At 40.8% G+C, this 15,609-nt stretch overlaps 1 protein-coding gene across 4 annotated transcripts in view; it reads left to right on the top strand.

Moving 5' to 3' along the window:
* Window positions 1-871: 871 nt before the first annotated feature.
* Window positions 872-15,609, top strand: part of tab2 (TGF-beta activated kinase 1 (MAP3K7) binding protein 2) — a 56,780-nt gene continuing 42,042 nt past the window's right edge. For 3 of the 4 annotated variants that reach the window (XR_010018974.1, XM_063056311.1, XM_063056309.1), the window contains exons 1-2: window positions 1,468-1,602; window positions 6,360-6,434. The gene's annotated coding sequence lies outside the window, so the exon portion shown is untranslated. Of the gene's footprint in view, window positions 919-1,467; window positions 1,603-6,359; window positions 6,435-15,609 lie in introns of those variants that run through there. The other variant, XM_063056310.1, reaches the window with a different exon arrangement.

Genomic DNA, 15,609 nt, shown 5'->3' with positions numbered 1-15,609 from the left:
TTCTGTACCTTTTGCATGGAGCTTGCATTCTTCCTATGGGTTGCTGTCCAGTGCTCTAGTTACCTCACACATCTCAGACAAGCCTGTAGGTTCATTGGCTACTGTAAATTAACTCTTCGAGTAGATCAGCAACAAAAGGAATTAAAGGGGAGTTGATGTCAATGTGAGAGAGGGTAAGTAGCAAAGCTATAGGGGAAATAATAGCAGGAAACCAATGTATGTGTTCTCCTGGGAGCCAGTAATAACCTAACAGTTTGAATTCCTTCTGCTTTTAAAAGTATTTCCACTACTTTTGCTTTTAATGCCTACTTACAATTAAACATCCCTCCAACAGAGTTGAAAGACGTTTCAACTGCGACCTTTGCATTGCAGTTGGGTGTCGTGGGATTTGTCATGAGTGGAACTTACGCTTCCTCATGAGGGACTTTTCCAACCAACGCTGTAAATTCTTACTTGGAAGAGCTTCATTTAGGATCAGGCCTGGGGGCTCAATCTGGCCTCTGACACGTGAAATCTTGTGCCATTTGGAATCATGGCTTGGGATTTTCCAAGAAATCAATTCTTGCAGGATAATGCCCATACCGGAGAATTACATCTTAAAAATTACTATCGCACTCTGATATCATGAAGGCTACTCACACCTTCATCAGAGGGTGATAGCGCTTTGCCACCTCTCGGCTCTAATCGAGCTGGGTTCGAGCCCATCTCTCGGCTGCACTATGCCATTCTCCTCATCCTCTTTTCTTCCAGTCTGACCTCTCCCTCCCCCAGCTGCCTTGCTCACGCCTCCCAAAGGCCACCACCAAACTGCCGCCGCCGCCGCCACAACATTGCAGTTGACGGGGCATAGCCTGGGCGGGGCTTGACTCTTGCAGACTCCGATTTCCTGACTGTTCAAGCAGAGACAACGGCTGCAAGGTAGGTTTCCATTTGAGTCAGCAGTGGCTGCAAATTGCGAGTTGTTGCCTGTTGGCTGAGGAAGTGCATTCTGTCGGGAAATCAGAGAGAAAACTTGGCATGCCCATCACCAAGGAACCCCGCGTTTGCCTTCACACCCGGGACTGTTGGCATCCCCACTAGAAGTGGCAAAATAAAATGCACGATAGCTGCTCCAATATCTCGGTGTTTTACTGAAGCCGCTCAACGCTGTTACGAATACAGACAGAAAATCGTTTGCATTAAGAATCACAGTCCAGCCAACGAATTAAAAACTTATTTCCACCCTTTAAGAAGCATCTGTTAGATGATAAAAATAACATCGCCCTGGCATATTGTCACCTTTGCAAAGTTATCACAAATTTACGAAGCGCATTAACGGTATAAACCGAGCTGCTTCTGCCCGCTCGCTAGTAGAGGAGGCGCCAACCGTGCGCTCGAGGCCCCTCCCGCCCTTTGGCCGGGACGCCGCGAGACCTAGGCGGTTCTCGCGAGGGTAAAGGCGGCTCTCGCGAGTTCCGCCGTCAGGCCCCCGCCATGTTGTGCTGGTATTTTGGTTTCGCTTGGCTGGGTGACGGCCGCCCCTGAGAGCGATCCGGCCGGGTGGGTGGAGCCGGGGCGCTTCCGTCTGGGGAGAGACAGAGAGAGAAGGGAGGAGCGGCGACGGTAAGCGGGGTTAGGGAGGATGAAGCGGTGGATCACTTGGCGTGGGCGTACATCGCACCCGGCTGATGGCGGGGCCCGGGACCAGCGGCCCGGTCCTCACCGGCTCCCCCCTTTCCCCCGGACTCCCGGCATGCCAGCCCCGCCCCCCCTGAGGCTGCGGGCTCACAGTGCTGACAACCCGAGCTGATTCCAGGACCAGTCGGTTCGGGGCAGAGCAGCTTCATTACCACGTCCAGGGGCCCCCCATTTACCCAGGATCGGTGCGATTTGGGTATCAGAACCCTGGCTGTGTGGCCTGGGCTCCAGGTGCCAGGTCCCTGGTAGGAACTAGGTCACCCTAACCGTGGCGATGTAGCCTAATTGTCAGGATCCTAGCAATGTGGCCTGATCGTCAAGGTCCAAGGGCCCTGGTAGTGTGGACCAGCTCCCAGGACCATGTTCCTGGAGATATAGCTCGGATCCCCAGGCCCTGGCAACCTTACTAGTCCACTGCCCTTACTGGAATAAATTATTGTGGCTAGAGTGACCCTTCCTATCCATCCTCACACTGTGCTTGAGTCACTAGTCTTCTGTGAGATTTCGTCCATGGGTTTTTCTCTGTGAGTGTGGGTCAGGGTCTTGGGGGGCCTGCCCTTTATAATTATGGTTTTGTGTTTAAGTATGATTCCTTTTTATGGTCATGGTATCTGTAGTTTGACTGCTTGGTGCCAAGTAGCTTAACATGATCCAGACTATTAAGAATCAGTAAGTGGTTTGGCTGGGGTCTTTGCTAGTGGGTAGAATGTACCTGCGGTACTGATCTTGTATTGGGCTCTCCTTAATGTCTCTGAGTGACTCAAGTGCTTAGTTTGCATGCTAGGTTGCTGTTTGTCCTTTGAGATAATGAACATTGTCAGTTGCCAGGATGAGTTGTCAGATTATCCCCTCAGGATAGTCAGATGTGATCTGCACATAATTGAAGCCAAATTAGATTAATGTTGTTGTGGCAAAGAATGTAAGGTTGCAAACTCTGTTTATGTTCGTTTTAATAACTTGCTGCCTGTGCAGGTCAGATCAGCTTGGCTGAGTATTGAAGCCAGGAGAGGAAATTTGGCACTGTATAATTGGGATTTGTTGGAGTTGATTTCAGTTAAGTTCACAAATCCATGTCCCAATAATTTGATTCCATTTGAGCAAATAGCATGGTGGTCAACTTCACCAGTGCATCATGGGTGAACTCTTAACTCTTGATTTCCTTTAGGTCCTACTGATTGAGCTCTGAAAGCTTGTTATTTGCCATTCTGATCAAAATCAAATATAGAATTGTAAGGACCCAGCTGTGTGTTTTTTTTTATGTAGAGCTATTCAATAAGCCAAACTCTTTTCCTTTGACCTGTAATCTGAATCGGAAAATTTTCCTTAAAGTTATCTCTGGAAGTCACTATTGAATTTGCTTCCAGTTTTCAGGCAGTGCAGGTCACTACCAAATTCTCCTTTTCTTTCCCTCCCACCTCCCCACCCTCCATTTCCTTTGCTAGTTTTCCTAAAAGTAATGTACTGCAAATGCTGAAGACCTGAAATTTAAAAAAAAAAGCAAAAGCCAGTAGTACTGTGGTCAGGCAGCAACTATGGAGCAAGAGATAATGTTTTGGGCTAATGAGCTTTAGAATTGGGAGTTGACAAGCTATCCTTTGAATTTGGTGATGTTGTCATGCCTGTCAACAGTACCAGCTTGCCTGTTGAGTACAACTTGTTCCAATGTATGTTAATTTTGTTACTTTTTCTCAGCCATCTGGTAGTACTTAAAGATAGAAGTTTATACCTCTTTCAGAAAATCTTAGAGTGGTTTGCAGTCAATCAAGTGCTATTGCTCTGATGTGGAGGATGGAGCAATATGGTATATTTAGTATAGATCACATTTTAAAATGTCAGAAATAAAGTCCAATAATCATATTTTTATCAGTGTTGGTTGAGGGTTAAATATTTTTAGTATATATACTGGCTCTGCTTTGACCATAGTTCGTAGCAGTGAGTTCAACACCCCCCCCCCCACCAAAAGCTAATTCTCTCTTTGACTCTGTTATTTCTTAACACAGTTGATTCAGACCAGTACTGACAAAGAAGCTGCTGTAATCATGAGAAGTATCTTGATTCTTTAATCATGAATGTCCGGCCAGGGGTGGTGGTAGAGGTAGATACATTAGGGGCATTTAAGAAACTTTCAGATAGGCACATGGATGCAAATTTTCTTTTAACATAACTTTGGAAGTTACTATTGAATTTGCTTCCAGTTTTCAGGCAGTGCAGGTCACTAACCAAATTTACCTCGCCCCCACAAATCCCCTTCCAGTTTCCTTTGCCAGTTTTCTTAAAATCAAAATGCTGACGACCTGGTTTTTAAAAACAAACAGCAAAATGCGATGGGTTCTTAAGTCAGCCCAGAGTACCTACATGGTAGGAGGGAATGGTTAAATTGATCTCAGAACATTGTGGGATGAAAGACCTGTACTGTGCTGTAATGTTCTATGTTCTATCCCTGCTCTACTTAGTTGAAGTGTTTAAAATTATTTTGATTTCCAAATCTTGTTTTGATACCTATGAAATGGAAAAATATACCTATTAGTTGTTAGGTATATCAACCAGAGGAGTATCATTGAGCTCCTGAGCTTCATTATGTAAGCTTTCATATCGCAGCTTCTTGAGACAATTAAAAATGGGCAAACATGGTGGCCTCAAAAATGAACAAAATCCTTTCAGTATCTATTAGTTTGTAAACTACTGGTAACATCCTGCTGAACCATTTCTTCAGAGCTTTTCTTTTAATAGTCATGCTCAAACTGTTCTGAACCAAATATGGAAGTTTCATGCACACTTCTTCACATTTGGACACAATACCAAGAATTGCCTTTGCTGCTTCTGCATTGGTATCATTTAAGATCAGTTAATTTTTACACCAAGATCCCTCTGTTCCTCCATAACCCTGTTTAAAATCTTACTGATTCATTCATCCATTAATCATGATGGTAATTACTCTCCCTGTTTTTTTTTAAGAATGCATTTGTTGTTATTTTTCTACTTGGAATTGCATTTTGCCTCAGTCCTCCTTGGGTCTAGATTGATCTTCATTGCAATTTGCTTTACAGCCCAATTTCTGTTCATTAGCTAATTTCCCTACTGCTTCCATTCTTAAATCGTATTTATTGTAGTTAATTTCCAAGACAGACTTCAATGGAGTACCACTCATCATTCTTCATCTACCTATTTGTCCTTTGCCTGTTTTACTCACCTTTAATTTCAGTTACAAACATCTTTACTATTTCATCTCATCCTATCTATCCAAAAAAGCTTTTTTAAAAACACAAATACTTTGCATCTGAAAATTGTGTACTATATTTCCTTAATGTATCCCCCTGTTGATTCAATTAATTTTAGAAGGTTGATCAGACAATACCTGTCTGTAGAGCTGTGTTGATTGGCTATTTGTTTTGCAAATAATTTTATCCCATATGTTTCCGGTAGTTTGGCAACAGATAAAGTAGGAAAATAATCTCCCTCGGGATAGCTGGGTGAAAACCACTAGGTTACTGTTTTGGTCCTACTGCTCTTTCAATGAATAAAACCACTGTCCACAATCACATAATAATTCTGGGTCTACTTCTGCAATCCCATCGTCCATCAGTAACAATATATATTTAATATTTAAACCATTCCATCTTCAACAAAAGGATTGCCTCCTTCATTTTATGGAAGTCTTACCCAACTCAATAAATCTTTTTCTGCTAATGTGCTCCTCTGCATTCTTAATTGCATGTTTGTCAGTTTTTCTTAGAGTCTTTCTATGTAATGGTTTATATATGTCTGTATATTAGTTTTGTGTTTATCTGATCTTTTGCCTAAATCATTCATGATGAGTTGAGATACTGACTGGATCTACAGAGCTTGATTCCTATTGTTGGATTTTTCTCTGACTTGACTTTGTTTTTTTAAATCTTGTTTTAAGTATCCCTTAACTCTAGTTGCCTTTAAAAGTGAATGTTGTAGTTTAGATAATGTAAAGGGTTTTAAAAGCCATGTGTAGAAGAATGTAGAACAAGATATTCATTCTAAAGGTCTTGGTAAAGATTGTTGGAACAAGGATACACAGATATCATATTTAGGTGCAATGGGATATGTGATGCATACAAACCCAGATAATTAGATTACAGAATGGGAGAGCTTTGGGCAAAAGGGAAGTGAAATGTTTGAAGAGATCCTGTTGCTGTGGTTAGAACCTGATTATCTATTTTGATGAAAGGTCTATGATAGAACACAAAGCTTGTTTAGCAGGAGGGCACCTGTGTGGTGTTCTTGTACTCAGTCAAAGGCCTTTACTTTTAATTCTGATGTGAGTTTAGTTCCCTTTTAACTAAAATTTGTGCTGCTGCTTTTTTTTTTGGCACCATAACTGAATTTCTTATGATCTTGTTTTGAAACAGTTTGGTTGTAGCACTATCTTCTCTGGGAAGAGCCTGATTGTTAACAATTTTGGGCCATGTTTTTTTTCCCCCCAGTGTGAGTGGCTCATTGAAAATGTTAGGAGTGTTCTTTCTCAAAGGCTCAACGGAACAAGTAATTTTTTAACAATTTGGTGAGGAATACGTTTTAGGACTAGTCAGAAAATAGTTTTGGAGGTTGTATAGTGACGTTAAGGGTAAGAGGGGCAAGTTGAGTGAATTACTAATAATTTTTATATAAGTATGTTCCTTCCAATTAATTTTACGTGTTGGTCATCTGTGCAGACCACCTTCTGGATCTGGGCAATGCAGTTGGGAGGAGGAGGAGTCGGTTATATGAGAAGAATGAACCAATCTGAGGTAAGTAAAGGAGAAAGACATTCTTTATGTTAAAATTTAGTTAAATACCAATTAAGTAGGAAATGCTGGAATACTCAACAGATGAGGTGAGAAAGGTGTTCGAGCTGACGAATTAACTTATTTTCCACCGATGCTGCTTGACAGAGTATTTCCAGCTTCTACTGTTTAGTTTCAGATTTTCAGCATTTGCAGTATTTAAGATTTTTATTTTTAATTGGAGTTTTAGACTTTTGTAAAGCAGGAAAATCCAGCCGTCAATTTATCCATACCAAGTTCCCTCTAATAACCTTGTAGTGATTCAATCATCTGACTTGGGTGATGTTATTTGACAGACTAGCACCATTCCAGAGAGAGCTCTTTGGTTATTGTTGAAATAGTACCATGGAGTCCTACATGAAAAAGGAGATGGGATACCAGTTTAATCCTTAATCCAAATGTCACATAGCTTTGGGTACGTCACTGGATTATCAGGCTAGATTGTGTGCAAATTCCTGGCAGTTAAAATGTCAGTGGATTATTAAGTGTGACTGCAAGTGTGGCAAAACATAGCAAGAAACTGACAGATATTATGTTGCATTTAAAAGGGGTTTCACAATGAGTGTAAAATACCTGATGTTATTAATATAGCATTTTTGCTTCAGTTCCCAAAAGGCAGCATTTATGTAAATGCGCATAAGAAATATTGGAAAAAAAACCCAAAAACTCTTGGTGCATTTGTGGGATTGAGGTTGTGTGAACCTGGTTACTTCTTTTAAGGTGTCTGTGAAGAATATCTTGAAAGTACAAATGATCTGTTGGGAGGACACAATGTCCTCCAAGGTACCAGCTTATGGCACTTTGGTTTTGGACTGACAATACTACAGACATGGAGCCTCTAGCTTTGGGGATGGAGCAGTTACTGTATTAGATGCAGGATAAATAGGATAAATGAGAGGCCTGACATTAACCAAGGTACTGGAACAATGGTACGGGGTAGAGTTAATGGTAAGCTGGACCTCTCACTCTTTTTGTTTGTGAGAGAAAATAAAGGGGTTACTTCTCATTTGCTTAGAAATACTCCTGACATCCAGAGCTAATCTCTACATTGGAAAAATAACTAATTTAATCTAACATTTTAAGTATTCAATTTTAGTTGGTCATCATAAACACGTTTTTAATAGTCAACAAAGCCTTAATCTTAAAACATTGATCATGGTTTTAAAGTAGATTCATTGTATAAAAACTCTTTCAGTTGACCAAGTGATTGTGATCTATTCATGATTAATTAACATGGGGGAAAAGTGAACTGTTTGAAATGGTGGGGGAAGTGAGGAAGTGCAAAATTGAACATTTCCTTTCAGCCTCCTGACCACAGGCTCGATATGTGATCTCAAATTATACAAACTTTAAAATAACAGAATTAAACACAGCTATGTTTTTGTGTAGTTTCAGTATTTCTAGCTCAAGACCAGACACTCAAAAACCTGAGGCTGAGTTTTTTCTCCGAAGATATTATCATCAGTTGTGGTTCTATAGAATTGTACACAGCTTTTCATTCTGCCCAGCTGGGTCTTCTCTAAGAGCAAGTGGAAGACTCATTCAGGAATGTTCCTTTGTTTTATATCAGTGTTTCTGTAAGCCTTTATTCCCCAAATGATTTCAAAGCAACCTTCAACAAATATTGAGTTGCTTTTTGAATTGAATTGACTTTATTTTTTACATCCTTCACATACATGAGGGGTAAAAATCTTTTGTGTTACGTCTCCATCTGAATATGCCATGTGCAGTCATAGTAACTTATAATAAATAGAACAGTCAATGTAATATAGTGTACGCTTAAATCAGTGTGATGGCCTGGTGGAAGAAGCTGTCCCGGAGCCTGTTGGTTCTGGCTTTTATGCTGCGGTACCGCTTCCCGGATGCTAGCATCTGGAATGGATTGTAGTTCGGATGACTTGAGATCCCACTGATCCTACGGGCCCTTTTTACACACCTGTCCTTGTAAATGTTCTGAATCATGATAAGTTCACAATTACAGATGCGCTGGGCTGTCTGCAACACTCTCTGCAGAGTCCTGTGATTAAGGGAGGTACAGTACCCACAGGCAGTGATGCAGCCAGTCGGGATGCTCTCAATTTTGCCCCTGTAGAAAGTCCTTAGGATTTGGGGGCCCATACCAAACTTTCAATTTGTCATCAAATTTTCCCATGCTTAATTTGGTGGAAAGTACTTATTTTGGTCGAGCCAGTATCTACAATCAGTAATCTGGTTCTAATGAGATTATCTGGTCATAATAATACTCCTGACCTGCTGCAATGTTGCAAAATTGGCTGGCGCATTTCCTGCATTATTGCAGTGACTGCACTTCAGAAAGTCCTTTGGGGAATCCTAAAGTTGTGGGAGGTGTTCATATAAAAATGCTTTTCTGAGTCAGAGAGTGAAAGAGAAACATAGATCATTTGGTTTTATCTCTGTTTCAATTCGTACAAAATTACAAAACGGCTATTTGTAGAATTATTTTTCTTTGTGATATAGTTGAATGTGACTACATTCAGTTTTTGTAAAATCATCGGTGGTTATGGCACAGGAGGTTGCCACTCTGAGTTTATACCTGTTATGACAGAACAATCCTGTCAATCATATTGGCAAGTTTTTTTTGACCACTTAGCCCTGCAAATTGTTTTTCTCAAATACCTTTCCAATGAACCTGTTGAAAGCGCTAATTGATTCTGTTCCACTGTGGTAAATTCCAGCTTCTACTTGCACTCATTTCCCCTTGTATCCCATGATTTTTTTTTTTGGTGAAAATGTTAGGTCTGTGGTCCTTGATCAAGTAACGATAAATGCTCTCACCTTTGTTTCTCTAAGACAAGATATAAGAAAAGAAATAGCCCATTCGGCACATCATGTCTGTTCTGCATTTGATCATATGCTGATTTATTTTCCTTCTCAACTCCATTCTTCTCATAACCTTTAACACCCTTACTAATCAAGAACCTGTCAACCTCCTCTTTAAATATATCCAATGACTTGGCCTCCGTAGCTGGCTGTGGCACCAAATTCCACATATTCACCACCCTCTGGCTAAAGAAATTTTTCCTCATCTCTGTTGTAAAGAGATGTCCCTCTAGTGTGCGGCTGTCCCCTCTGACCCTAGACTCTCTCACTATTGGAAACGTCCTGTTCATTGTCCGCTGTCTAAAGTAGTCATGGTATTGTATGATTCTTTCACATTGTCCCTTCAACTGTAGGGCCATTCTAAGCCTGGGCCAGGGGAATTTGAGCTACTAGTTTATGTTTGCTGACACTTTATTTCCTTTGTGGTTTCTCCTGATCAGTTGCTGTCCACAAGAATCAAAGGAATTTCTTTTCTGAATTGAATGAACATTGACAGTGTAATCTTTCATACTCCAGGCCCTTAGGTATTGGAATGAAAAGGTTAAAGTTTTTCAACTGGAATGAAGCATTGGGGGTGGGGGGGAGTGATAAACTGCTGTTAAGTAACTTTCAGAAGGGAATTGACTTCATATTTGAAGTGTTGAAAAATGTATTGAATATACTGGCACAGATAGTTCATTCAAAGAGGATCAAGTGACCTTATTAGCAATTAATTAATTATAGAAAGTATTCTTAGAGATGGTATTTATAATTATCTGGATAGACAGGGTCTGATTAGGAACAATCAACATGGATTTGTACGTGGAAGGTCATGTTTGACAAATCTTATTGAATTTTTTGAAGAGGTTACTAGGAAATTGTCAGGTAAAACAGTGGATGTTGTCTATTTGGACTTCAGTAACGCCTTTGACAAGGTTCCACACGGAAGATTAGTTAGGAAGGTTCAATCATTAGGCATTAATATTGAAGTAGTAAAATGGATTCAACAGTGGCTGGATGGGAGATGCCAGAGAGTAGTGGCCGATAACTGTTTGTCAGATTGAAGGCCGGTGACTAGTGGTGTGCCTCAGGGATCTGTACTGGGTCCAATGTTGTTTGTCACATACATTAATGATCTGGATGATGGGGTGGTAAATTAAGATGAGTGGTGTTGTGGATAATGAAGTAGCTTTTCAAAGCTTGCAGAGAGATTTGGGCCAGTTGGAAGAGTGGGCTGAAAGATGGCAGATGGAGTTTAATGCTGATAAGTGTGAGGTGCTACATTTTGGTAGGACTATAATCAAAATCGGACATACGTGGTAAATGGTAGGGCATTGAGGAATGCAGTAGAACAGGGGGATCTAGGAATAATGATGCATAGTTCCCTGAAGGTGGAATCTCATGTGGATAGGGTGGTGAAGAAAGCTTTTGGTATGCTGGCCTTTATAAATCAGAGCATTGAGTATAGAAGTTGGGATGTAATGTTAAAATTGAACAAGGCATTGGTGAGGCCAAATTTGGAGTATTGTGTACAGTTCTGGTCACCGAATTACAGGAAAGATGTCAACAAAATAGAGTACAGAGGAGATTTACTAGAATGTTACCTGGGTTTCAGCACCCAAGTTACAGAGAAAGGTTGAACAAGTTAGGTCTTTATTCTTTGGAGCATAGAAGGTTGAGGGGGGACTTGATAGAGGTATTTAAAATTATGAGGGGGATAGATAGAGTTGACGTGGATAGGCTTTTTCCATTGAGAGTAGGGGAGATTCAAACAAAAGAGGACATGAGTTGAGAGTTAAGGGGCAAAAATTTAAGGGTGACACGAGGGTGAACTTCTTTACTCAGAGAGTGGTAGCTGTGAGAAAACGAGCTTCCAGTTGAAGTGGTAGAGGCAGGTTCAATTTTGTCATTTTAAAAAAAATTGGATAGGTATATGGACAGGAAAGGAATGGAGGGTTATCGGCTGAGTGCAGGTAGATGGGACTAGGTGAGAGTAAGCGTTCGGCAAGGACTAGAAGGGCCGAGGTGGCCTGTTTCTGTCCTGTAATTGTTATATGGTTATATAATTCTATCAATTGTGTGGTGTTATTTAATGCTTCCTAAGTAAGAATGTGCCAACTGAACTTGGCTATTATTATTTAGGATAAATGATCTTGCCTGAGATGGATCCATAAATTTTTGAGTGAGTTACAGAACTGAAAAATTGTCACTGAATCATCACCCATTGTGAGTAAAGAAAAACCTGTGGCAAAAGCATTTTGACCTTCATTGATGGACCAGAAAATATACATAGACTTTATATCCTACTCTTAACTTTTCATTGATCATATTAGTGCTTGGGTTAAATGTAGAATGGAAATATGCAAACATTTATATTTTTTATCATAAGTAAAAATAACTATGACTTTAAACCTTCAGTGTATTTGTGCCTATTACTCTGTTTAAGGAGTATATGCATGCCACTCTTGCACATTGTTCACAATTCAGAGGAAAAAAATCTGTTCTAAAAATCGTTAGCAATCTTCAAGGCAAAAGTATAGTCCAAGGCCAGGTATTTGAAGGAGCTAAGAATATAATTGTGTTCTTGCTCATTGTGTCTATATGTCCTGAAAGATCTACTAGTTTTAAATTGAGTTTTGTACTTTTTAAGTCCCTGTTGCATAACACCTCATTCCTGTTGACTCATATTTCTTTGTTATTGCTTAAAGGTAAAGCAGATGTTAATCATGAATAGGTTGAGAAAATACTTGCAGAACAATTAATCCTGAAAAGTGAATCTGGAGAATTAGCTGATACTTTTTTTTTAAAAAGCAGATTCAGAAAGTCTTAAAGGGAAATATTGGAAATGAACTGCTGCTTTGGCACATCTCCAGAGATTGGAGTCCAATCCTAAGCTTGGGTGCTATCAGTGCTCAATTTGTATGTTCTCTGTGTGAGTGTATGGATTTCCTTTGGGTGCTTCTGTTCCCTCCCATATCCCGAAGTTGAGCTGTGATGTTAAGTACCCCTCGGTGCCTGTAGATGCCAAACAAATCGAAGACGTGATCAGAATGTGTGAGAGAGATACCTGGGGAGAAAGTAGTGGAGTTATTAGAATTGGGAGTTATCACAAATCTGATGACATGAATGAGCCCGTGTATCATTATAAGGTATTTAATCATAGTGTTAGAGTTACACACCATGGAAATAAGCCCTTTAGCCAACTGGTCCATGTCAACCACAACATCCTCCCTGCTAGTCCCAGTTGCCCGCATTTGGACCATAACTCTGCAAGTCAGTCCCCTCCATGTACCTATCCAAATGCCTTTTAAGTGTTGCAGTTGCACCTGCCTCAAACACTTCCTCCAGCCGCTCATTCCGGTACTCACTACCATCTAAAGAAGTTACCTCTCAGGTCTCTGTTAGATCTCTTCCCATTTGTAACTGTGCACATTTGTTTTGGACTCCCCAACCCTGGGAAAAAGACTATGACTGTCCTTGTCCATACCACTCATGATTTTATAAATTTCTATGAGGGCACTTCTCATTCCCTATGCTGCAAAGAATAAAGATCCAGCATGGCCAGCCTCTACCTATAACTCAGGCAGCATCCTTGTAAATATCTTCTGCACCCTCTACAGTTTGATAATGTCTTTTCTATAACAGTGATCAATACTGTACAGAATTCTCACCCATGACTTGTATACAGCAACATAATGTCCTCACTCCAATACGCGATGCCCTGACAAAGGCCAGCATGCTAAATGTCTTGTTCACCTCTCTGTAGTTGCGCAACTGTTTTCAGCAAGCTCTGTATTTGTACTCCTAGGTCCCTCTGTTCCAAAACCCTTGCCAATGCCTGCCATTCATTGTATAGGTCCTACCCTGGTTTGACTGTACAAAATGCATCACCTCCTATTTTAAGTTGAAATCCCTTTGCCATCCCCTAACTGATCTCTCTGTAATTCATTGTAATCTACTTTACTATCAACAAAACCCCGTAATTTAGTACCATCAGCAGATTTGCTAATCATGACAGGTACATTCACGTCCAATTATTTACGTAAATAATGAGTAATATGGATCGCAACACTGATCACTGGGGCACACCTCCCTTCCCCCAGTCACAGACTCCCAGTCAGTGAATTGACCTTCAGTCATCACCTTTTGCTTCCTATCACTGAGTTAATTCTGAATCCATCTTGCTAACTCCCCCTGAATGACATGCAACCAAACCTTCTAATCAGCCTGCCACGTGGGCCTTTGACAAAGTTTTTACTGAAGTCGATATAGACAACATCCATTGCCCTGCTTTCATCTATCCCCTTAGTTACCTCTTCACATTATCTCCTGTGCACAATACCATGCTGACTATTCCTGATCATGCTTTGACTATCCAAGTGGCAATAGATCTTGTCCCTCAAAATTCCCTTCAGTAACTACAATTCAACAGGTACATTTAATGTCAGAGAAATGTATACAATATATATCCTGAAATTCTTTTCTTTGCAAACATCCACAAAAACAGAGGAGTTCCCCAAAGAATGAATGACAGTTAAATGTTAAATCCCAAAGCCCTCCCCCTCCCAGCAAAAAAGCATTGGCACCCTCCACTGAGCACTCAAATGTGCAGCAAAGCATCATTAAAAGCACAGGCTTGCGGTACCCCAAAGATGACTCATTCACCCAGTAATTTGATACACCACAGACTCTCTCTATCCTTAAATAAGGGAAACAGAGGTGTCCCCGTTTCACAGTGAGAAGGGAGACATAACAAACAACTCACTGATTTATGATGTTAAAAGTCTGTTGCATTGCTTTTTCCGAGCTCTGTACTTAGAAAGTCGGCCCCAGGGCTCAGCTGTCTGGACACAGCCCACAGTAGCTAACCTGCTGCTCCCGTTCTCTCGTGAGGCTTCAGTCAGGAGCACTGGCCTTGAATCAGCCCGTCTCTAGAAGCCACAAAAATCTGGCACCCTGAAGGCATGCTAGTCTTCCAGGGTGTGTCCTTGGGATATCAAAAAGCAGCCAGTTGTGAGGCTCTGTGAGCGGGTCCCATTCCGAAGTCAGAGTGTAACTCTGAGTCAGATACCTCAAAACAACCTTGAAAGGGGAAAAAAAAGAGATATCAAAAATAGAAATAGAGCTGTTTCCGAAGATGCAAGCAAAGGAATCGCTGTTTAACACCATCTTGACTTTGCTCTACCCTCCAAGTCAAGCTCACTAGTCTGAAGTTCCCTGGCCTGTCCTTGCTACCTTTCTTGAACAATGGAACAATATTAGCCACCCTCCAGTCTTCTGGAGCTTTTGCAGTGGCTAATGAAGCAAATATCTTTACAACAGTCTCCACAATTTCTTCTCTTGCCTCCTATAAGGTCGGGCTGTGCACTTGATCAGGACTTGGGGATTTGCACACTTATGTACAGTGGTGCCAGAAAGTTTGTGAACCTTGTAGAATTTTGTCTATTTTTGCATAAATATGACCTAAAATGTGGTCAGATCTTCATGTACATCCTAAAACCAGATAAAGAGAACTCAGTTAAATAAATAACACAGAAAACATTACATTTGTTCGTTTATTTATTTATTGAGAAAAATGATCCAATATTACATGTATTTGTTGGGAAGAGTATGTGAATCTCTGGGGTAACGCCTTCTACGAAAGCTATTTGCAGTCAGGTGTTCCAATCAATGAGATGAGATTGGAGGTGTGGGTTGTAGAGGTGCCCTGCCCTATTAAAAATATGCACGGAGTCAGGTTACTAACAGAGCCTACTCTTCCCAAGAAAGATCTGTTTATGTGCACCAAGCCTCAATCAAAACAACTTTCAGAGGGCCTTAGAAGATTGTAGAGATGCAAGAAGCTAGAAAAGGCGACAAAAGCATTTCTAAAGATCTGAGTGTTCATCAGTCCACAGTAAGAGAAATTGTCTACAAATGGAGAAAATTCAGTACTGTTGCTACTCTCCCTATAGGAGTGGGCATCCTGCAAAAATCACACTGAGAGCACAGCATGAAATGCTGAAGGAGGTGAAAGAGAACTCAAGGGTAACAGCAAAAGACCTGCAGAAATCTCTAGAACTTGCTAAAGTCTCTCTGCTCATGTGTCCACTATAAGAAAAACACTGAATGAGAATGGTGTTCATGGAAGGCCACCATGGTGGAAAGCACTGCTCTCTTTTTTAAAAAAAAAGTTGCTGCATATCTCAAGTTTGCAAAAGACCACCTGGGTGTTCTATAACACTTCTGAGACAATGTTCTGTGTACAGTTGAGACAAAAGTTGAAGTATTTGGCAGAAATGCACATTGCTGTGTTTCGAGGGAAAAGGGTGCTGCACAC

Source organism: Mobula hypostoma, chromosome 8 (genome assembly GCF_963921235.1).
Source record: "Mobula hypostoma chromosome 8, sMobHyp1.1, whole genome shotgun sequence".
Taxonomy (NCBI): Eukaryota; Metazoa; Chordata; class Chondrichthyes; order Myliobatiformes; family Myliobatidae; genus Mobula; species Mobula hypostoma.
Note: the sequence above shows the minus strand (reverse complement) of the source record. Positions and strands in the feature narration are given on the sequence as shown.